General features: G+C 42.6%; 2 long non-coding RNA genes across 2 annotated transcripts; both read left to right on the forward strand.

Annotated features, from left to right (window-relative positions):
- Positions 1–5,905, forward strand: LOC311248260. Its single transcript, XR_014620932.1, has 3 exons — positions 1–121; positions 3,887–4,173; positions 5,547–5,905. It is a non-coding gene; the product is annotated as an uncharacterized lncRNA (long non-coding RNA).
- A 7,238-nt stretch (positions 5,906–13,143) lies between these two features.
- Positions 13,144–17,193, forward strand: LOC311248258. Its single transcript, XR_014620931.1, has 3 exons — positions 13,144–13,311; positions 15,126–15,419; positions 16,259–17,193. It is a non-coding gene; the product is annotated as an uncharacterized lncRNA (long non-coding RNA).
- Positions 17,194–21,043: the final 3,850 nt, after the last annotated feature.

Consider the following 21,043-nt stretch of genomic DNA (forward strand, 5'->3'; position numbering starts at 1 on the left):
CTGCATTTCAGTCAAGAAGGTTTCCGGAAACTTTAAATCGAAACTAACATCTACTCGCTGCAGTTGTGCGTCTGCGTCATCCTCTGGAGATTGTGGTAGTAGCGTCGTGTACTTTTAACAAGTAAGTATATTTTCCCCTCAAACTGCTCTAATATTAGTAGTGCTCTATTGTGGTAATATCATATGGATGCACAGCACTATAATAATACTTTACGCAGCGCGCGTAAGAGAGCGCGTTGGAGAGCCCGTGATTGGAGGCTTTTTTTTTAAATTGTTGTGTAGCCATATTGTATTTGTCAAGGATTTTCATAGTGTGTTTTGTTCTAAAACAAGCTTAGATCTAGCCTTATGCGCATTTTAAATGTTATTATGAGTTCTATGAGTTCTATGAGACTATATTTGAATTGAAAATGGGGGACCCTGATGGAAACAAGACAAACGTCTTTCTCAGGTCTGCATCCCCTTAACAATTGTATGTATTGAGCCGTACTGTATTGTACCCATTCTGCAATCTGTTAAATAAAGTTTTCATTCATTCATTCATTCTGTGTTGCCTGACCTGTCTAGCCTATAGGTACTAACACTAACAGTACACTGATCTACCCATTTCCTTGGCCAGCCTATATTTTGTATTCAACCATATATCTGCGTAATAACCATCTTACACCAGGCTGTTGATGCAACATTCTGATCTCCTCCAGTGCCTGTTTCCTATAAATGTTGTGCTCAGGGTGGGCGGCTACGTGGCGTAGTGGGCAAGGCGCTCGCCACGAATGACGGAGACGCTGGGCTCGCCTGTTCGAGCCCAGCGCTCCACATTGCTTTCAGTTTAGCTGGTCATTCATACTAACTACACATTGGCCGTATTAGGGGGTGGGAAACTGATGGGTGGGGATCGGGCGTTGTGGACAGCGACTCCTACAGGTCGGTTGGTGCGCCTGCGCAGTAGAATCAGGAAGTGTCGGGGGCAGCGTGAGCCTCCCACGCGTTACTCCTCGCCACTGAGAGATCGAGCTGCGCAGGTGAAAAGATGCGACTGCTGTTACCTCAAGTACCAGAGGGGACTTGTGATGTATGACTTAGTCCACATTGCAGCCGGCTTGTGGGAGGCAAGAAACAGCGTCCGTGACAGGGGAGGGTTGAATTGGATGATACGAAATTGGGATGGGAGAAAAATATAGAAAATGGGAGAAAAAGCGGATAAAAAAAAAATTGTGCTCAGTCAGGGGGTTTAGATCATTGGTCTCTCTCTAACAGTGGTCCTCAAACCTGTTCTGTCAGGCCCCCCTTTGGAGGACCAACATGTTTTGGGCCCCCCCCCCCCCCCCCCCCCTCGCCCCAACAAAATAGTCATGAAATGGACCAAGTTTAAATTGATTGAAATAACATCAATATCAAATTGTGCGAGTCCCACTTAACAATAACATTCTGTAACAATAACCAAAAACTGAGGGGAAACAATTATGAAATGTGTAATCCCTTTGTTCGAATAATAAGATATATAACAAAACAGTTCAATAGACACTCGAACTGTGTGTGTGTGTTTTTTTTTTATTGAGAGAAATCTCACCAAGAATGAGATAAGCTTCATCGTAGGGCTGGGCGATAAAACGATAACGATAACTATCGCGATAAATTATTTCCTCGAAATAAACATGAAACGTGGTCGCAAAGTTTCGATATATCGATTTTCCAAGCTTGGCTCCGTTCAGCCTCGGCTCAGCACACTCACTCACAACAACCAGCGTTACGTGATGACGTGCTTACGCACAACAGCTAACAACCAATCAGTGAAGGAGATGGCCGAGACCCGGAAGGAGGTAGGACTCACTCAACAACAAGGCTTGCTAGGCTAATTAGCTTGCAAGGCGTTGTTTTATATATTTACGTGCCGAGTATGTGTGTGTTTTGAATTCTGAGGCCACGTTTATGGTAGTGTGGGATATACAGTGGACGTCGTTTCAATATATTGTGGCGGAAGAGAGTATTTTAGTGTCATATTTAGCACATTGTCATGGAATACATCGCTTAGAACCAACAGGCTGGCTAGGATAACTAGCTTGCACGGCACTGTTTTATATATTTACGTGCCGAGTATGTGTGTGTTTTGAATTCTGAGGCCACGTTTATGGTAGTGTGGGATATACAGTGGACGTCGTTTCAATATATTGTGGCGGAAGAGAGTATTTTAGTGTCATATTTATTGTCATGAGATACTCCGCTTGTCGGCTAACGTGCGCAGACTGATGACGACATCAACTCGACTTGAGACATTCGCAGCAGCATAAGAAGTTAATTAAACTTGACGGACATTATATCGACGATAATTATCGATATCGAATTATATGAAAATAATTTTATAATTTTATCGCGATAACGTTTTTGGTCATATCGCCCAGCCCTACTTCATCGTATTTTCTTGACTTGAAAAAAGATTATGTAAATCAATATCTTCCTTTTGAAGAAATCGGGATTGTTAAAGCTCATTAGTAATTATTAGCCTGCCCTAATCCATGTAAAAAGATAGCCTATAGTACATTTACACACACACACACACACACACACACACACACACACACACACACACACACACACACACACACACACACACACACACACACACACACACAAAACACTAAATTAAATTCAAATCATTGAAAGTACAGAGTGAGAGAGAGAGAGAGACGAAAGTTATCAAATGCGACTAGTGAAGCACACACTCAGCTGCTTTAAAAAAAATTGATTTAGGCAGAATCACAAACAGTGGTGGAGAAGTTATTTATATTTTTCATTTTATTCATTCATTTTATTCATTTCGCACTAGTTAGATGACTCAGGGGCGGAGCTAGGGGGTGGCTACCTGGGCTCAAGCCCCGGATGTATTCTGAAAAGCCCCGAATCTATTTAAAAAAAAATTAAAAAAATGATTTTTTTTTTTTTTTTTTTTTTTTTTATACAATTCATCATTGTTACATGAAAATATGTTTGCACCAGATTTAGCAGAAGCTAATTTCCATCTGTGGTCTATCCAGCTGCTAACTGTATTTGAGTGAGTTAAGTCTTGGTGTTATGGTAGACTCAGACCTAAGCTTTAAATCACAATCAACAAGTTGACAAAAACTTAATTCTTCCACCTTAGAAACATAGCTAAAGTACGGCCATTTATAAATCAAAAGGACGCTGAAAACCAGATCCATGCCTTTATCTCAAGCCAACTCGACTCCTGTAATGCACTCCTTACCGGCCTCCCGATTAAATACGATGATAACTATTTTATTGCAATGCACTATTGCATTATTTTATTCTATTTTACTAACTATTTTATTGCACTGCACTATTTTACTTTGTATCAGTGAATCATAGACGCCTGGCCATAAGAGCATTCGGAGCATCTCTGCTCTCCCACTATTGAACTTGGGGGAGCAAAGGTATGCTCTTGCTCCACCACTTTTTGATTATATGAAAAATATGATATATCCCCCCCCAATATATAAATCTAACCATAACTACGTTATGGTTAACTGAGTTTTATAGTGAAAAGAGCAGCTTTATTGGTCAAGATTGAAGGCTCTATATTGCAGGAAATTGCACGTACAGGTTCATTAAATTCAAATAAAATCTGTCGTGGAGGGGGTCGTGCCTGAGCCCCTCCAAACCACCCCTTGTCTGCCCAAAAAAAATTAAAAAAAATTAAAAAAATTAAAAAAATTAAAAAAAATTAATAAAAAAATTTAATAAAAAAAGGGGGGGCCCATCTGGGCTAAGCCCCGGATCTCCTACAATCCTAAATCCGCCCCTGGATGACATGTTGCGCATTTCCACAGCAAGACCTATATACGCTGTCATGTATCTGTATTCCCCCATAACATGTGGCTTGACATTACAGATTGGTTTCCCATCCGTGGCCAGTGATCTACGATGACCGAACAGAGGCTCCTGGCTATACTGGAGGGTATGGTTGGTAAAGACGTGAAGACGTTCCAATGGTACCTCACTCAGGAAACATTGGAGGGTTTTGAACCCATTCCCAAGGGCCTAATGGAGGGAGCGAAACGGCGCGACACAGTGGATGCAATGGTGGACAGATACCGCGAAGAGGGGGCTGTGTCTATCACTATTGCGATTCTGAAGAGGATGGGCCACCACGATTCAGTGGCGTCCTTTCACTAAAAGGCAAGGTATGGCGAGGAGTGGGGGGGGGGGGGGGGGGGAAGGGGTGCAATAGTCACTTTTGGTGAGTTGTTTCTATACAATTCAGTTATATGACATTTAGGTATGACACAGGACTACACAAGCATTTTTAGTATAGAAATGTGTCAACAGACTAAAGCAGGGAACCACAATATTTTGCATACGAATTATGCAGAATGTAATATCATAACTGTCTATTACTTTTCTTGCAATTGAGCCAATTTTCCTTAGGTACGGTTTTGAGGTGTGTGTTCAACAGAATGTAGTATCAAAAACACATTCACAAAAAGTATGGGTTACTGAATGCTGAACTACACTGTTATAATCACTAAGCCAGACCTTACCTGTGTCCCTGTATCACTTGTCTCTGCTGCCCTTTGATAAAAAAAACTTCCTTATGTCCATTTTCCTTTTTTTTGGGCATATTTCAGTTAGTCACAGCAAAAGTCACCTAGTAAGTGAGATAATTGACAATATCAAAACATGCTAGGGCTGTACCGAATAGTTTTTACATTTTTATTTGCCAAGGTATGGCGAGTGCCATACCTTGCCATACCAAATGGACGCCCCTGCCACAATTCTTCAGATAAATGAAAGAAGGAAACCAGAGTGACCTAGAGGTACAAATGTTCTCTATAGATTTAGTATTATAGCAGTACAATTATCTTCTTATGAGGGATGCACCGATATCGGTGTCGGATATAGGGCCATATAGGCTAAAAGGTATAGTAGGTATCAGGAGAATTTCCTCAATAGTAAAACCTGATACAGAGAAACATTTAAAGGTGCTACAGATAACATTAATTTGTATGTAGATTGCTTTTTCTCCAAATAAATGATTGATTTATGTATTTATAATTAAAAAATAATTTGGCAGGTCCAAAATGAATGTTGTTTACATGGTGCATGCATGTATCCCCTATTCCCCTCCCTACTTCCTCTTTCCCCACGTGGAATGCACGTGATCTGCAGATACACATGCTTCTATAGTTGAGACATGCTGGAGCTCCAGTAGTGGGACATCTAGTGGCTCATTGTTATCTATAGCACCTTTAACAAGTCAGAGAAATAAAAAGGAAAGTCACTTGATTCTCTACATTTTTGACACAGAAATTATCCTGAATGCGGTCATTTGTTGTCAAAGCGAGTGGCGCTCGTCTTCGTATATGAAATTCAAGTTTAGTTCTCAGAATGGGAATCGGCTGTTTGGTGCATCCCTACTTCTTACAGGTGATATTTAGCCTATAGACTCTGCAGGTCAGACAGGGCTGTTCTTTTTTTCCTCAAGAGTCATTTCATGTACCCGGCTCTATTTCTCCATGTCTGATGCCCCGTTTCTGTCCCTTCCCCTCCAGATGGACAGGCAGCCGTGGCAGGAGGAGACGCCGGCTCCTCTTCTGCTCCTCGTCCTCCTGCTCCTCCCTCAATCTCTGCTCAGAATGGTGCAGTCGTTGTTGCTCATCAGATGACTGGCAACACTTTTAATGGACCGGTTAACTTCACTTCTGCAGCAGGACACCAGCCAAATCATTGATGCAAATGTAGTGTTCGCAAATTGTTAGAGAATAATAAGTAACTTCATTTTTTTTTTTTTTTTTATGATCTCAGATTTATTATAATGTAATACTTTTTTTCTACACATATGATACAGATTTTGGCCGTTTATCATGCACATCTCGTCTTTATCTGTTTTGAGCAGTTCTTACGTACTTTCCTCTCATCTATTTCAAATAAAACCTTTTATTTATTAAACTTAAAAAAAAAATCGTATTAGTTTGTGTGACACAGAGAATCCAAACACAGTATCTATACTTGATTAATTGAAGTCAATGGGGGGCAAAAGAAAAACAGCAAAACTATATTAGATTGGATTGAAATGTATTGCCATCATACAGCACAAGTACAGTACAACGAAAAGAAGTTGGCATCTAACCAGAGAGCAATAACTATACAATGTACAAGTGATTAAACTGGAATATATATAAATGAGTACTACTGAGTAATAGTGCTAATCTGATGCATGTACAGTGTTACAGTATTATTATGTACAATGATTCAAGTATAAATACACTATGGTAGTAGCCATACTGGCCAGTGGTTAGGGCTGACCTTCGACTAGTCGAATAGTCGACTAATCGATCGAAAGGAGCCGTAGTCGACTGCCAACCTCTCAGTCGAATGCCAGTCGACTATCTGCAAATTTTGGCCTATCATAGTCGACTATAGAAATCCTTAGTCGGGGACAGTATTTTGACATGTACATGGGTACCTTGGTCGTGTAGTGTATCTTGTAGACCAGGCCCATTGCAAGTTGCTGTACTCTGTCGTCTACTCTAAGCCATCCTAGGTTGTCAAAGTGGGCAGGGGTGAGGTGGGTTCTAGGAGTCAGGTGAAGCAGTAGTCTGACCAGTTTGTTTTGAGATGTTTGTAATTTTGTTTTTAGCGCCTTTGAGGTGCTTTGGTACCATGAGGTGCAAGCATAGTCGTAGTACCCTTGAATGAGTGCTCCTGCCAGAGTCTTCAGGGTATTCTTGTTTACCAGAGAGGAGATCCGGTACAAGAATCGAGTTCGTTGGTTGACTTTTTTTATTACATTGGATGCCATTTTGTCACAGGAGAGATTAGCCTCTAGGATGGAACCCAGGTAGGTAAACTTTCCTTGTGACAATATTGTCACCCACTGTAACTGAGAAGCCGTCGGTCTTGCTGAGTTTGTTATTTGAACCGAAGAGAATGGACTCTGTTTTGCCCATGTGTAATGATAGTTTGTTATCAGCGAGCCATATGCAGATTCTGCCTAGTTCCGAGCTGAGGGTTTTTTCAACCTGTAACTCGATCGAAAGGAGCCGTAGTCGACTGCCAACCTCTCAGTCGAATGCCAGTCGACTATCTGCAAATTTTGGCCTATCATAGTCGACTATAGAAATCCTTAGTCGGGGACAGTATTTTGACATGTACATGGGTACCTTGGTCGTGTAGTGTATCTTGTAGACCAGGCCCATTGCAAGTTGCTGTACTCTGTCGTCTACTCTAAGCCATCCTAGGTTGTCAAAGTGGGCAGGGGTGAGGTGGGTTCTAGGAGTCAGGTGAAGCAGTAGTCTGACCAGTTTGTTTTGAGATGTTTGTAATTTTTTTTTTAGCGCCTTTGAGGTGCTTTGGTACCATGAGGTGCAAGCATAGTCGTAGTAGCTCCTGCCAGAGTCTTCAGGTTATTCTTGTTTACCAGAGAGGAGATCCGGTACAAGAATCTAGTTCGTTGGTTGACTGTACTGTACCCATTCTGCAACCTGTTAAATAAAGTTTTCAATCAATCAATTTGATTGATTGATTGAAAACTTTATTAACAGATTGCAGAATGGGTACAATACAGCTCAATACAAACAATTGTTAAGGGGATGCAGACCAGAGAAAGACTTTCGTCTTGTTTACATCAGGGTCCCCCATTTTCAATTCATCAGGACATATATGACATACATGACATACAGATAGTCAGTACTGCTACATCTATACATTTATGACATACCAGATTTGCAAATACAGTACTGTTTGTGATACAGAAGGAGTCAAGAAAAGGGAGTATATACATTTGACGTAGAAACTGTACATTGGAGGAGGTTGGGTGGGGTTGTGTGGGGGGGGTTGGGTACATTGGGATATTGACAACCATACTGGGTAATTTACATTGGAGGTGGTTGGGGGGGGGGGAGAAACACTGTATAAACAAGCAAAACTGTACATTGAGGGGGGGGGGAGACACTGTACAAACAAGCAAAATTGTACATTGGATTATTGACAAAACCATACTAGGTAAATGACTGTACATTGGAGGGGGTTGGGTTAGGACATTTACAGGGGCCAGTTTTGAATTGCAGTCTCCCGTAGGTGTCCCTTGAGAGTGGTTTTGAAAGTGGGTAGTGATCCACATTCCTTTACAGCTTTGGGTAGGGCGTTCCACATTGATGTGGCATAATTGCGAAACGTGTTTAGTCCCTTATTTGAGCCGAATCTGGGTTTAACATGATTTGTGGAGCTCCCTCTGGTGTTGTGATCGTGGTATTCACTGACCTTTGGGAAGTATTTTGACATGTACATGGGTACCTTGGTCGTGTAGTGTATCTTGTAGACCAGGCCCATTGCAAGTTGCTGTACTCTGTCGTCTACTCTAAGCCATCCTAGGTTGTCAAAGTGGGCAGGGGTGAGGTGGGTTCTAGGAGTAAGGTCAAGCAGTAGTCTGACCAGTTTGTTTTGAGATGTTTGTAATTTTGTTTTTAGCGCCTTTGAGGTGCTTTGGTACCATGAGGTGCAAGCATAGTCGTAGTACCCTTGAATGAGTGCTCCTGCCAGAGTCTTCAGGGTATTCTTGTTTACCAGAGAGGAGATCCGGTACAAGAATCGAGTTCGTTGGTTGACTTTTTTTATTACATTGGATGCCATTTTGTCACAGGAGAGATTAGCCTCTAGGATGGAACCCAGGTAGGTAAACTTTCCTTGTGACAATATTGTCACCCACTGTAACTGAGAAGCCGTCGGTCTTGCTGAGTTTGTTATTTGAACCGAAGAGAATGGACTCTGTTTTGCCCATGTGTAATGATAGTTTGTTATCAGCGAGCCATATGCAGATTCTGCCTAGTTCCGAGCTGAGGGTTTTTTCAACCTGTAACTTGTTCTTGTCAGAGACCAGCAGGGCTGAGTCGTCCGCAAACAGGAACAAGTTGCAGTCACAAGCTGACGACATGTCATTTGCATAAATTAGGAACAGTAGCGGTCCTAGTATGCTTCCTTGTGGAACACCACAGCTCACTGTGAGGGGGGGAGATATATTTATATTCATTTGGCGCTAAGATGGCGGCGGTCTCGTGACCCAATTCAGCCATTGGGTGGGTGACGCTGCTGAGGGTCCCCAGACCGCCGGGCCTGAGAGCGCCGCTCTGCGGCTCTGCAGTTGCATACTTCTCCATTTCTGTCAAGAAGTTTTTCCGGAAACTTTCAATCGAAACTAACATCTACTCGCTGCAGTTGCGCGTCATCCTCTGGAGATTGTGGTAGTAGCGTCGTGTACTTTTAACAAGTAAGTATATTTCCCCCTCAAACTGCTCTAATATTAGTAGTGCTCTATTGTGGTTGTTGTGGTAATGGATGCACTATAATAATACTTTACACAGCGCGCGTAAGAGAGCGCGTTGGAGAACCCGTGATTGGAGGCTTTTTTTTTATTGTTGTGTAGCCATATTGTATTTTTCAAGGATTTTCATAGTGTGTTTTGTTCTAAAACAAGCTTAGATCTAGCCTTATGCGCATTTTAAATGTTATTATAACTCATAATAATATTTATAATAATTTATGAGTTCTGTGTTGCCTGACCTGTCTAGCCTATAGGTACTAACAGTACACTGATCTACCCATTTCCTTGGCCAGCCTATATTTTGTATTCAACCGGATATCTGTGTAATAACCATCTTACACCAGGCTGTTGATTGATGGTGGGCCGCCAGGAGCAGCGCATTCACGCTCTGTCCATCTTGGTGGCACCCTCTGTGATGTTTTAGATCGACACGCGTACCTACCCCCCTCTTAGGACTGGGGATGGCGGCGTGGACTAGGACGCGGGACTGGTTCTGGTCGCGCCGGACCAGGTCAGTTAACCCGTTGTCCGCCGGGGGCGCAGATCTGCTGTTCTGGTACCCCGAAGGACTTTGTGCTTTTCCGGGGGGAAAATGCCGGGTCGGTCCGGGCTTCGCAGGGATTGATGTCGTGGATGTGTGTGTCATATGTATGCCACTACGACTTGCCCATAACAGTGACGTGCTTGGTCCATACTGTGTTGTACCTTGCGCTGTGTTAGGGGGCCTGGTCCTTCTCCATTTGTTTCACTCCTCCCTCCCCCTGCTGGGCAGGGATGGGAGGGGGCTGTCGAGGTGGTTGCTGTCAACCCCTCTAGGCATCCCTGTGTAGGTCCTCGTCCGCCAGGCCCAGGTCCGGACTCGTTCTCGTCGACCTGTTGGCCTGGGTTAACCCTTTGAAAACTGAAACACTTGTACTGCTTGTATAGCCTGTGTATACGCGCAGTTATGTTTCTAGGTTTTCTTGGTGGGTTAAGGGAACAACCGCCTCCTGTTAAACTAAACATAGGGAGGTGGTTGGTTCTCCGGTGTGTTGGTAGCTGAGTCGACTCTCGGGTTGAGGCCGGGCTTGACCCTGTCTGCCCGAGAGTGTGCCCCCGCATCTTTCGTGACGTCTGCCAATTGTGTCGGCCTCTCCTTTGAACCTCGACCCCGCTGGACAGGCCCTGTCTTGTGTTTTTTTTTTGTTTCCCATGGAATGTGTGAGTGGTTCCTCCCGACTCCTGATGAGCCCCGGGGGTCGGCTGACGGAGGTGGGGGTGGGGGTGGGGTGGATCTGAGCCACACTGCTCTCCTCCGCATCCTTGTGCTGCTGACACACCAGCCTTCTTCTCCCTACAACACGTGTTATTGGCTTTAAAGACTGTTGTCATCGTGGGTCTCTTTTTAAAGACTATAGGCACCGTTCGTGTTGAACCTGTTCTGGAAAGACATTCAATCAATAAACTCAATACTAGTTCCTGGCTCTCTAGAACGTGTGTGTGTGTGTGTGTGTGGTGTGTGTGTGTGTGTGTGTGTGTGTGTGTGTGTGTGTGTGTGTGTGTGTGTGTGTGTGTGTGTGTGTGTGTGTGTGTGTGTGTGTGTGTGTGTGTGTGTGTGTGTGTGTGTGTGTGTGTGTGTGTGTGTGTGTGTGTGTGTGTGTTTTCACTAACATTAAAAGGTTATGAAAAAAGAAGGGTGTCTTGATTTTTGTCGCTGGAGGTGATTGGTGAGAGACTAGAGGGACTATATGAGCAGACCCAAAGATATATATCTATGAGCAGACCATCATAGGAAAGGTCAGTGCTAGAATCCCAGGGTGCACATTATTCACTCGTCCATCCAACTCCTCAATGGGTTGGAATGTAAATGTTAAAATGATGAGTCAGACCCTGGTGTATTTATTTATTACACAGGTATTGTTGACATTCAAATAAATATGAGTATTATTAGTAATATTCTAAGACATATTAACAAAATATTAGTTACAATGAATATTGTATTGTATTTTTGGTGCTATGCTGTATTGTTAGAGAGAGAGAGAGAGAGAGAGAGAGAGAGAGAGAGAGAGAGAGAGAGAGAGAGAGAGAGAGAGAGAGAGAGAGAGAGAGAGGTGGCAACTCTGCTGTCAAAGCCTCTTCCGCATTATTTCCACTCTGTGCTTGCCCGTTTTGCTCATAATTTAAACGTTTCACAGTTGATTGTGGGCAGGAGGTGGCAGGTCAGCGAGGGAGTCGAGTCAGAATGGCTTGTTTCAGTAGGGGGCGTTTTTGTCTCAGCTGAACTGCAGAAACGGGACGTGGTACAGATTTCACATTTTGTCAGTGTTGGTACAACCCCACATTGCTTGAAAACAATGCAAAACACTGGAATAGGGGACCTTTAAAAGAAAAGATAAAGTATAATATGATGGCCCTGTTTGTTTTGGGGAAATGAGAAGAGTGTGTCACAAATCATAATTAGTTTGAGATTTCAAAGTAAAAAGAAAAGGAATAAGGTGAATGGGATGAATGCAGTTTTGATTAACATTTCCCAGTAAGTGTAGGCTACTTGACATGTGTATCTTTATTTGTAAACTACCTTGAGTAAGACATGCTTCCCAATCCCAACCCATGCATGCCAGAGTATTGGCATTCCTTAATAAATGCATTTAATCTTCTTAGTTTAGGTCATGCATGATATATATATATATATAACAGCTACATATATGTTCTTGGTCATTAATATAGATGCTTTCCTGAATCCTACTATATGTTATACATCAAATTAGCCCAAATCAATGCAGCCTAAATATTGAAGGGGCATTTCACCAACAACAAAAAAGCAATGCTAACATTCATTTTGCACATAATCTCGCTCGCATATCCCAAAATTGTCTTCCATGAATGAATTTTGAACAAATGAGTTTGTCAACCGTGGGCGCTGAACGCTTAATTGTGTTGTATTAATTACAGTTCGATGAGCTGTTTGTGGGAGGATAGACCACTGCGTTACATTGAGCTCATGGGAGAGAGAGAGAGGGGAGAAAATGAATGAATGTGGATGAGACATCATGAGAGCCTTGGCATTAAGTGGTTGTTTGTATCTACGGCTGTGAGGGTGCTGCTGGATACATGATCCAATAGACTAGTGTGGTATATTTTAGAAGGCTATTAGACAAATAACACCAGTTATTATGGCACATTCTATAAGCAAGAACAAACCTCTGAACAGGCAGAACTGGTTAGCTTCCCCTCGTCAGAGCCAATGCAAATGAATTTGGCACACACACACACGCACACGCACACACACACACACACGCACACACACACACACACACACACACACACACACACACACACACACACACACACACGAAACTAAACTTATACTCATATACTGGCTGGGCAAGATCACCCTCCACACAAGAGCCAGAATCAGTGAATTACCATGTAAATGTCTAGGACGAAAGTCAGCCTTTGTTGTCAAAGAAATGTATTGTAATTATGCTATGTGGACCAGTCAGTCGACTCCCGTACTATAGGTACGGGGCGGGGTCGAGAAAATGTTTATATACCGAACTGTCTCGACATTAGATTAGAACACACACTACAGAGCCGAGCTGTTTGTGTCACTGAGAGAGATTCGGATATCCTGCAGTGGACTGGACTGCTGTGGAACATTGCCTTGCTGTGCTGCTGTTTGCCAATACAACGGACGACTATCACTTTTGGACCATTGATCCGCAAACCACTTGTTTCCAGTCTTTTCTTCTCCTCAGAATCAAACGTGTGGAATTCAGTCACGAGAACTCACGACTATTAGTCCCCTGAAGGCGGAGAGAACAGTACGCCATCGGCACTTTTACGCACCTGACCTACTCCCAACCTCCGCACGCGCAGATTGCGCACAGAGTCTCTCATGCATTTAAGTCGAGAAGTTTCCCGGAAACTTTAAATCGAAACTAACATCTACTCGCTGCAGTTGTGCGTCTGCGTCATCCTCTGGAGATTGTGGTAGTAGCGTCGTGTACTTTTAACAAGTAAGTATATTTCCCCCTCAAACTGCTCTAATATTAGTAGTGCTTTATTGTGGTAATGGCTGCACTATAATAGGCACTTTACGCAGCGCGCGTAAGAGAGCGCGTTGGAGAGCCCTTGATTGGAGACTGTTTTTTATTGTTGTGTAGCCATATTGTATTTTTCAAGGATTTTCATAGTGTGTTTTGTTCTAAAACAAGCTTAGATCTAGCCTTATGCGCATTTTAAATGTTATTATGACTCATAATAATATTTATAATAATTTATGAGTTCTGTGTTGCCTGACCTGTCTAGCCTATAGGTACTAACACTAACAGTACACTGATCTACCCATTTCCTTGGCCAGCCTATATTTTGTATTCAACCATATATCTGCGTAATAACCATCTTACACCAGGCTGTTGATGCAACATTCTGATTTCCTCCAGTGCCTGTTTCCTATAAATGTTGTGCTCAGGGTGGGCGGCTACATGGCTTAGTGGGCAAGGCGCTCGCCACGAATGACGGAGACGCTGGGCTTGCCTGTTCGAGCCCAGCGCTCCACATTGCTTTCAGTTTAGCTGGTCATTCATACTAATACACATTGGCCGTATTAGGGGGTGGGAAACTGATGGGTGGGGATCGGGCGTTGTGGACAGCGACTCCTACAGGTCGGTTGGTGCGCCTGCGCAGTAGAATCAGGAAGTGTCGGGGGCAGCGTGAGCCTCCCACGCGTTACTCCTCGCCACTGAGAGATCGAGCTGCGCAGGTGAAAAGATGCGACTGCTGTTATCTCAAGTACCGGAGGGGACTTGTGCTATGTATGACTTAGTCCACATTGCAGCCGGCTTGTGGGAGGCAAGAAACAGCGTCCGCGACAGGGGAGGGTTGAATTGGACGATACGAAATTGGGATGGGAGAAAATATAGAAAATGGGAGAAAAGGTGGATAAAAAAAAAAAAAAATCAGTCAGGGGGTTTAGATCATTGGTCTCTCTAACAGTGGTCCTCAAACCTGTTCTGTCAGGCCCCCCTTTGGAGGACCAACATGTTTTGGGCCCCCCCCCCCCCCCCCTCGCCCCAACAAAATAGTCATGAAATGGACCAAGTTTAAATTGATTGAAATAACATCAATATCAAATTGTGCGAGTCCCACTTAACAATAACATTCTGTAACAATAACCAAAAACTGAGGGGAAACAATTATGAAATGTGTAATCCCTTTGTTCGAATAATAACATATATAACAAAACAGTTCAATAGACACTCGAACTGTGTGTTTTTATTTTTTTATTGAGAGAAATCTCGCCAAGAATGAGATAAGCTTCATCGTATTTTCTTGACTTGAAAAAAGATTATGTAAATCAATATCTTCCTTTTGAAGAAATCAGGATTGTTAAAGCTCATTAGTAATTATTAGCCTGCCCTAATCCATGTAAAAAGATAGCCTATAGTACATTTACACACACACACACACACACGCGCGCGCACACACACACACACACACACACACACACACACACACACACACACACACACACACACAAAACACTCTCAATTAAATTCAAATCATTGAACGTACAGAGAGAGAGAGAGAGAGAGAGAGAGAGAGAGAGAGACGAAAGTTATCAAATGCGACTAGTGAAGCACGCACTCAGCTGCTTTAAAAAAAAATTGATTTAGGCAGAATCACAAACAGTGGTGGAGAAGTTATTTATATTTTGAACGTGATTTATTCACTTCGCACTAGTTAGATGACATGTTGCGCATTTCCACAGCAAGACCTATACGCTGTCATGTATCTGTATTCCCCCATAACATGTGGCTTGACATTACAGATTGGTTTCCCATCCGTGGTCAGTGATCTACGATGACCGAACAGAGGCTCCTGCGTATACTGGAGGGTATGGTTGGTGACGACGTGAAGACGTTCCAATGGTACCTCACTCTGGAGGACATATTGGAGGGTTTTGAACCCATTCCCAGGGGCCTAATGGAGGGAGCGAAACGGCGCGACACAGTGGATGCAATGGTGGACAGATACCTCGAAAAAGGGGCTGTGACTATCACTATTGCGATTCTGAAGAAGATGGGCCACCACAGTGCTGCAGATAAATTAAATGCATACAAAGGTGTGTGACCTAGAGGTACAAATGTTCTCTATAGATTTAGTATTATAGCAGTACAATTATCTTCTTATGAGGGATGCACCGATATCGGTGTCGGATATAGGGCCAATACTAGGCTAAAAGGTATAGTAGGTATCAGGAGAATTTCCTCAATAGTAAAACCTGATACAGTATACCAAGAGAAACATTTAAAGGTGCTACAGATAACATTAATTTGTATGTAGATTAATCATTTTTCTTTTCTAAATAATACTCCCACAGAGCTTTTAGAAAGGTGCAGAATAAAAGTATTGCTTTTTCTCCAAATAAATTATTGATTTATGTATTTATCATTAAAAATAATTTGGCGGGTCCAAAATGAATGTTGTTTACATGCGTGCATGTATCCCCTATTCCCCTCCCTACTTCCTCTTTCCCCACGTGGAATGCACCTGATCTGCAGATAAACATGCTTCTATAGTTGAGACATGCTGGAGCTCCAGTAGTGGGACATCTAGTGGCTCATTGTTATCTATAGCACCTTTAACAAGTCAGAGAAATAAAAAGGAAAGTCACTTGATTCTCTACATTTTTGACACAAAAAAAAAAAAAGGGCATTTGTTATCCTGAATGCGGTCATTTGTTGTCAAAGCGAGTGGCGCTCGTCTTCGTATATGAAATTCAAGTTTAGTTCTCAGAATGGGAATCGGCTGTTTGGTGCATCCCTACTTCTTACAGGTGATATTTAGCCTATAGACTCTGCAGGTCAGACAGGGCTGTTCTTTTTTTCCTCAAGAGTCATTTCATGTACCAGGCTCTATTTCTCCATGTCTGATGCCCCGTTTCTGTCCCTTCCCCTCCAGATGGACAGACAGCCGTGGCAGGAGGAGACGCCGGCTCCTCTTCTGCTCCTCGTCCTCCTGCTCCTCCCTCAATCTCTGCTCAGAGTGGTGCAAAGGTCGTTGCTCATCAGATGACTGGCAACACTTTTAATGGACCGGTTAACTTCACTAGTTAACTAGTTAACTGCAGCAGGACACCAGCCAAATCATTGATGCAAATGTAGTGTTGGCAAATTGTTAGAGAATAATAAGTAACTTCATTTTTTTTTTTTTTTTATGATCTCAGATTTATTATAATGTAATACTTTTTTTCTACACATATGATACAGATTTTGGCCGTTTATCATGCACATCTCGTCTTTATCTGTTTTGAGCAGTTCTTACGTACTTTCCTCTCATCTATTTCAAATAAAACCCTTTACTTATTAAACGTAAAAAAAAAAAAAAAAAAAAATCGTATTAGTTTGTGTGACACAGAGAATCCAAACACAGTATCTATACTTGATTAATTGAAGTCAATGGGGGGCAAAAGAAAAACAGCAAAACTATATTAGATTAGATTTAAATGTATTGCCATCATACAGCACAAGTACAGTACAACGAAAAGAAGTTGGCATCTAACTGCAGAGAGCAATATTATACAATGTACAAGTGATTAAACTGGAATATATATAAATGAGTACTACTGAGTAATAGTGCTAATCTGATGCATGTGCAGTGTTACAGTATTATTATGTACAATGATTCAAGTATAAATACACTATGGTAGTAGCCATACTGGCCAGTGGTTAGCGCTAAATACAATGTTATCTATATAGCACCTTTAATTATGTAAAATGTTGTCATCATGTTTTCTTATGCATTTACCTCTAGCAGTTTTTTTGTATTGTATATTTTTAGGCATATATGTTTCAATGTTTGAGTATATGCTTATTGCTTGTTTTTATGATACCTGGCCGTCGCCTCGTTTAAAACAAATAAAGCATTAACATTGGCATGGTGTACCTTTCTGTGCTTATTCATCCACAATCTATAGCTCAACATGAAAATATTCCCAATTAATCATAAAAGAATATTGCGAAATTTTATTTCAACCAAATCTTTTTAAACAATAATGTTAGTGATAGAAGGGAACTCATTTTGTGCAAAAATGGAAAGCTTTTCAATTTCCATGCAGCAGAATTGTTACAATAGCCGATAATCCATTTTCCCAATGATAAATCCCTATATACGGGTGGAACAACCAGTGACGTCAGACTATACCTCCCTATTCAGAATGGCTTGTTTCAGTAGGGGGCGTTTCTGTCTCAGCTGAACTGCAGAAACGGGACGTGGTACAGATTTCACATTTTGTCAGTGTTGTTGGTACAAGTTAACCCACATAGCTGCTTTTTAAATGGTAAATGGCTGCTTTTTTATATAGCGCTTTTATCCAAAGCGCTTTACAATTTGTTCCTCACATTTACCCATTCATTCACACACTGACGGCGGAGGCAACCATGCAAGGTGCCAACCTGCTCATCGGGAGCAATTAGGGGTTAAATGTCTTGCTCAACTCAAGGACACATCGCCATGCTGCCCGGGAGGAGCGGGAATCGAACCGGGAACCTCCGGATTGCCAGACGACTGCTCTCCAGTCCCGACCCACTGTCGCCCCCACATGATGATGATGAATATAGTTTTGATGATGAATAGTTTATTTTCAGTCTTTGTTTACAGATCAATCAAAAACACACTTGTGTGGACTTTCAAAAGAAAAGAAAAAAAATAATAATAATAATAAATAATCACAAACGTACATATTCAAAGTAAGCTCACACACCAAATCCAAACTCAATGACCGAAAAAAGGAATAGGCTGAAGATTGCTTGAAAACAATGCAAAACACTGGAAAAGGCAATTTTTTACAATATGGGACCTTTAAAAGAAAAGATAAAGTATAATATGATGGCCCTGTTTGTTTTGGGGAAATGAGAAGAATGTGTCACAAATCATAATTAGTTTGAGATTTCAAAGTAAAAAGGAAAAAAATAAGGTGAATGGGATGAATGCAGTTTTGATTAACATTTCCCAGTAAGTGTAAGCTACTAACTTGACATGTACTGTATCTTTATTTGTAAACTATTGCTTCCCAATCCCAACCCATGCATGCCAGAGTATTGGCATTCCTTAATAAATGCATTTAATCTTCTTATATAGTTTAGGTCATGCATGATATATAGTCAACAGCTATGTTCTTGGTCATTAATATAGATGCTTTCCTGAATCCTACATCAAATTAGCCCAAATCAATGCAGCCTAAATATTGAAGGGGCATTTCACCAACAACAAATAAAGCAATGCTAACATTAATTTTGCACATAATCTCGCTCGCGCATATCCCAAAATTGTCTTCCATGAATGCATTTTGAACAAATTAGTTTGAACTTGTCCTCCGTGAAATGTCAACCGTGGGTGCTGAACGCTTAATTGTGTTGTATTAATTACAGTTCGATGAGCTGTTTGTGGGAGGATAGACCACTGCGTTACATTGAGCTCATGGGAGAGAGAGAGGGGAGAAGATGAATGAATGTGGATGAGACATCATGAGAGACTTAGCATTAAGTGGTTGTTTGTATCTACGGCTGTGAGGGTGCTGCTGCACATGATCCAATAGACTTTGACACTATCGATCACTCGATTCTTCTAGGTCGGCTTGAGAATCATGTTGGCATTCGGGGTCTCGCACTAGCTTGGTTTAAATCCTATTTAACTGATAGAACACACTGCGTGGTCTATAATGATTTAACATCTGAGACCCTCCCAGTGCAATGTGGTGTCCCACAAGGCTCTGTCCTGGGCCCTTTGCTATTTTCGATTTACATGCTACCCCTTGGCGATATCATACGCAAATTTGGCATAAACTTTCATTTTTACGCTGATGACACCCAATTATATATACCTATTAAGCCAAATGATTCCTCCCAACTACAAAACCTTGAGGCCTGCTTGCTTGCCGTCAAAAAATGGATGTCTGTTCGAATCCAGCTCCCGGCGTTGCTATCAGCTTGGCTGTCCTCTCACACTGATACAATTGGCTGTATCAGGGGGTGGGAAAGCTGAAGGGTGGGTCCTGGGCGTTGTGGACAGCGACCCCTACAGTTCGGTCGGGGCGCCTGCTCAGCGAGGGTTGGAACTGAGGAGAGATAGTGTGGCCTCCCACACGCTACACTCTCCCCGGTGAGAACCTGCGCGGCCAGGTTGGCCTGCCCCAGGCTGCACATGCGTCGGAGGAAAGCATGTGACAGTCTCCGGTCTCCCGGATCAACAGTAGGGGAAAGTACGCAACAACCAGGAAGGGTGGGATGGGAGAAAAATCGGGAAAAAGGAGGGGAAGAAAGATATATAAAAAAAAAAAAAAAAAAAACGGATGTCGCAAAACTTTCTACTCCTTAATGCAGATAAAACTGAGTTAATTGTTGGCCCCCTAAACCACAGAGGCCTGTTTCAGGACATCTCCCTCAACTTTGATACCTGTCATGTATCCCAGAGCTCCACCATAAAAAACCTCTGAGTCATTTTTGATTCCTCCCTCTCATTTAATGCACATATAAAAAATGTCACCAAAATTGCATTCTTCCATCTTCGTAATATCGCAAAAATACGCCCCATTTTAACTCTGGCTGATGCTGAAACCCTGATTCATGCTTTTGTCTCATCACGTCTGGACTACTGTAATGCACTTTTTTCAGGCCTACCTAATTCAAGCATCAAAAATCTTCAACTCGTGCAAAATGCGGCTGCACGGATACTAACTAGAACTAGAAAATTTGATCACATCACACCAGTTTTGTCCGCCCTACACTGGCTTCCTATCCAAGCCCGTTCTGACTTTAAAGTGCTACTCCTCACCTACAAAATTTTAAATGGGCTTGCACCGCTCTATCTATCCGATCTCATCTCCCGATACTCACCCGCTCGTGCTCTGCGCTCACAAAATGCGGGGCTTCTATCGACCCCTAGGGTTAAAAAGAAATCCGCCGGCCACAGAGCCTTTGTCTACCGCGCTCCCTACCTGTGGAACAAATTACCTGCCGTCATCAGGGGCGCCTGCTCTGTCGAAGCTTTTAAATCCCTGCTTAAGACTCATCTTTTCTCTCTCTCCTTCAACCTACCCTGATCTCACCTCGTCGGGGACTGACCTTTAGATTAATCTGTCTAGTTTAGTTAGGGTACAGGGTACTACATGGTACCACAGAGTACTCCATGGTACTACATGGCACTACAGGGTACTACATGGCTCTACGTGGTACTACATGGCACTACATGGCACTACAGGGTACTACATGGTACTACAGGGCACTACAGGGTACTACATGGCACTACAGGGTACTACGGGGTACTACAGCGTACTACATGGCACTACGGGGTACTACAGGGTACTACATGGCACTACGGGGTACGACATGGTACTACATGGCACTACAGGGTACTACATGTCTGCTCTTTTGCAGCACCACAAACATGGGAACTCTCTAACTCTCCCCCCCCCCTTTCCCCCCCCCCCTCCCCCCCCCCCCTCCCCCTATCTCTCTGAGTGCCCGTCTCCTGGCGCTGACTAAGGTGATGGATGCCTCGGGGTCTTGGCCAAGATTGTAGTGACTGCTCTACATGCACCTCCGAGGCCTTGGATCAGTTATTCACCGTCGTCTGTCCGTGGTCCCGTCAACTGATTAACAGTATTAACAGACTGTTAACAGATTAACAGTCAACGCGGTTTCATTGCTGGGTTAAGTACTTCTATTCTATTCACATAATACGCTTACT

This window comes from Notolepis coatsorum, assembly GCF_963971535.1.
Source record: "Notolepis coatsorum genome assembly, contig: SCAFFOLD_492, whole genome shotgun sequence".
In the NCBI taxonomy this organism is placed as follows: Eukaryota; Metazoa; Chordata; class Actinopteri; order Aulopiformes; family Paralepididae; genus Notolepis; species Notolepis coatsorum.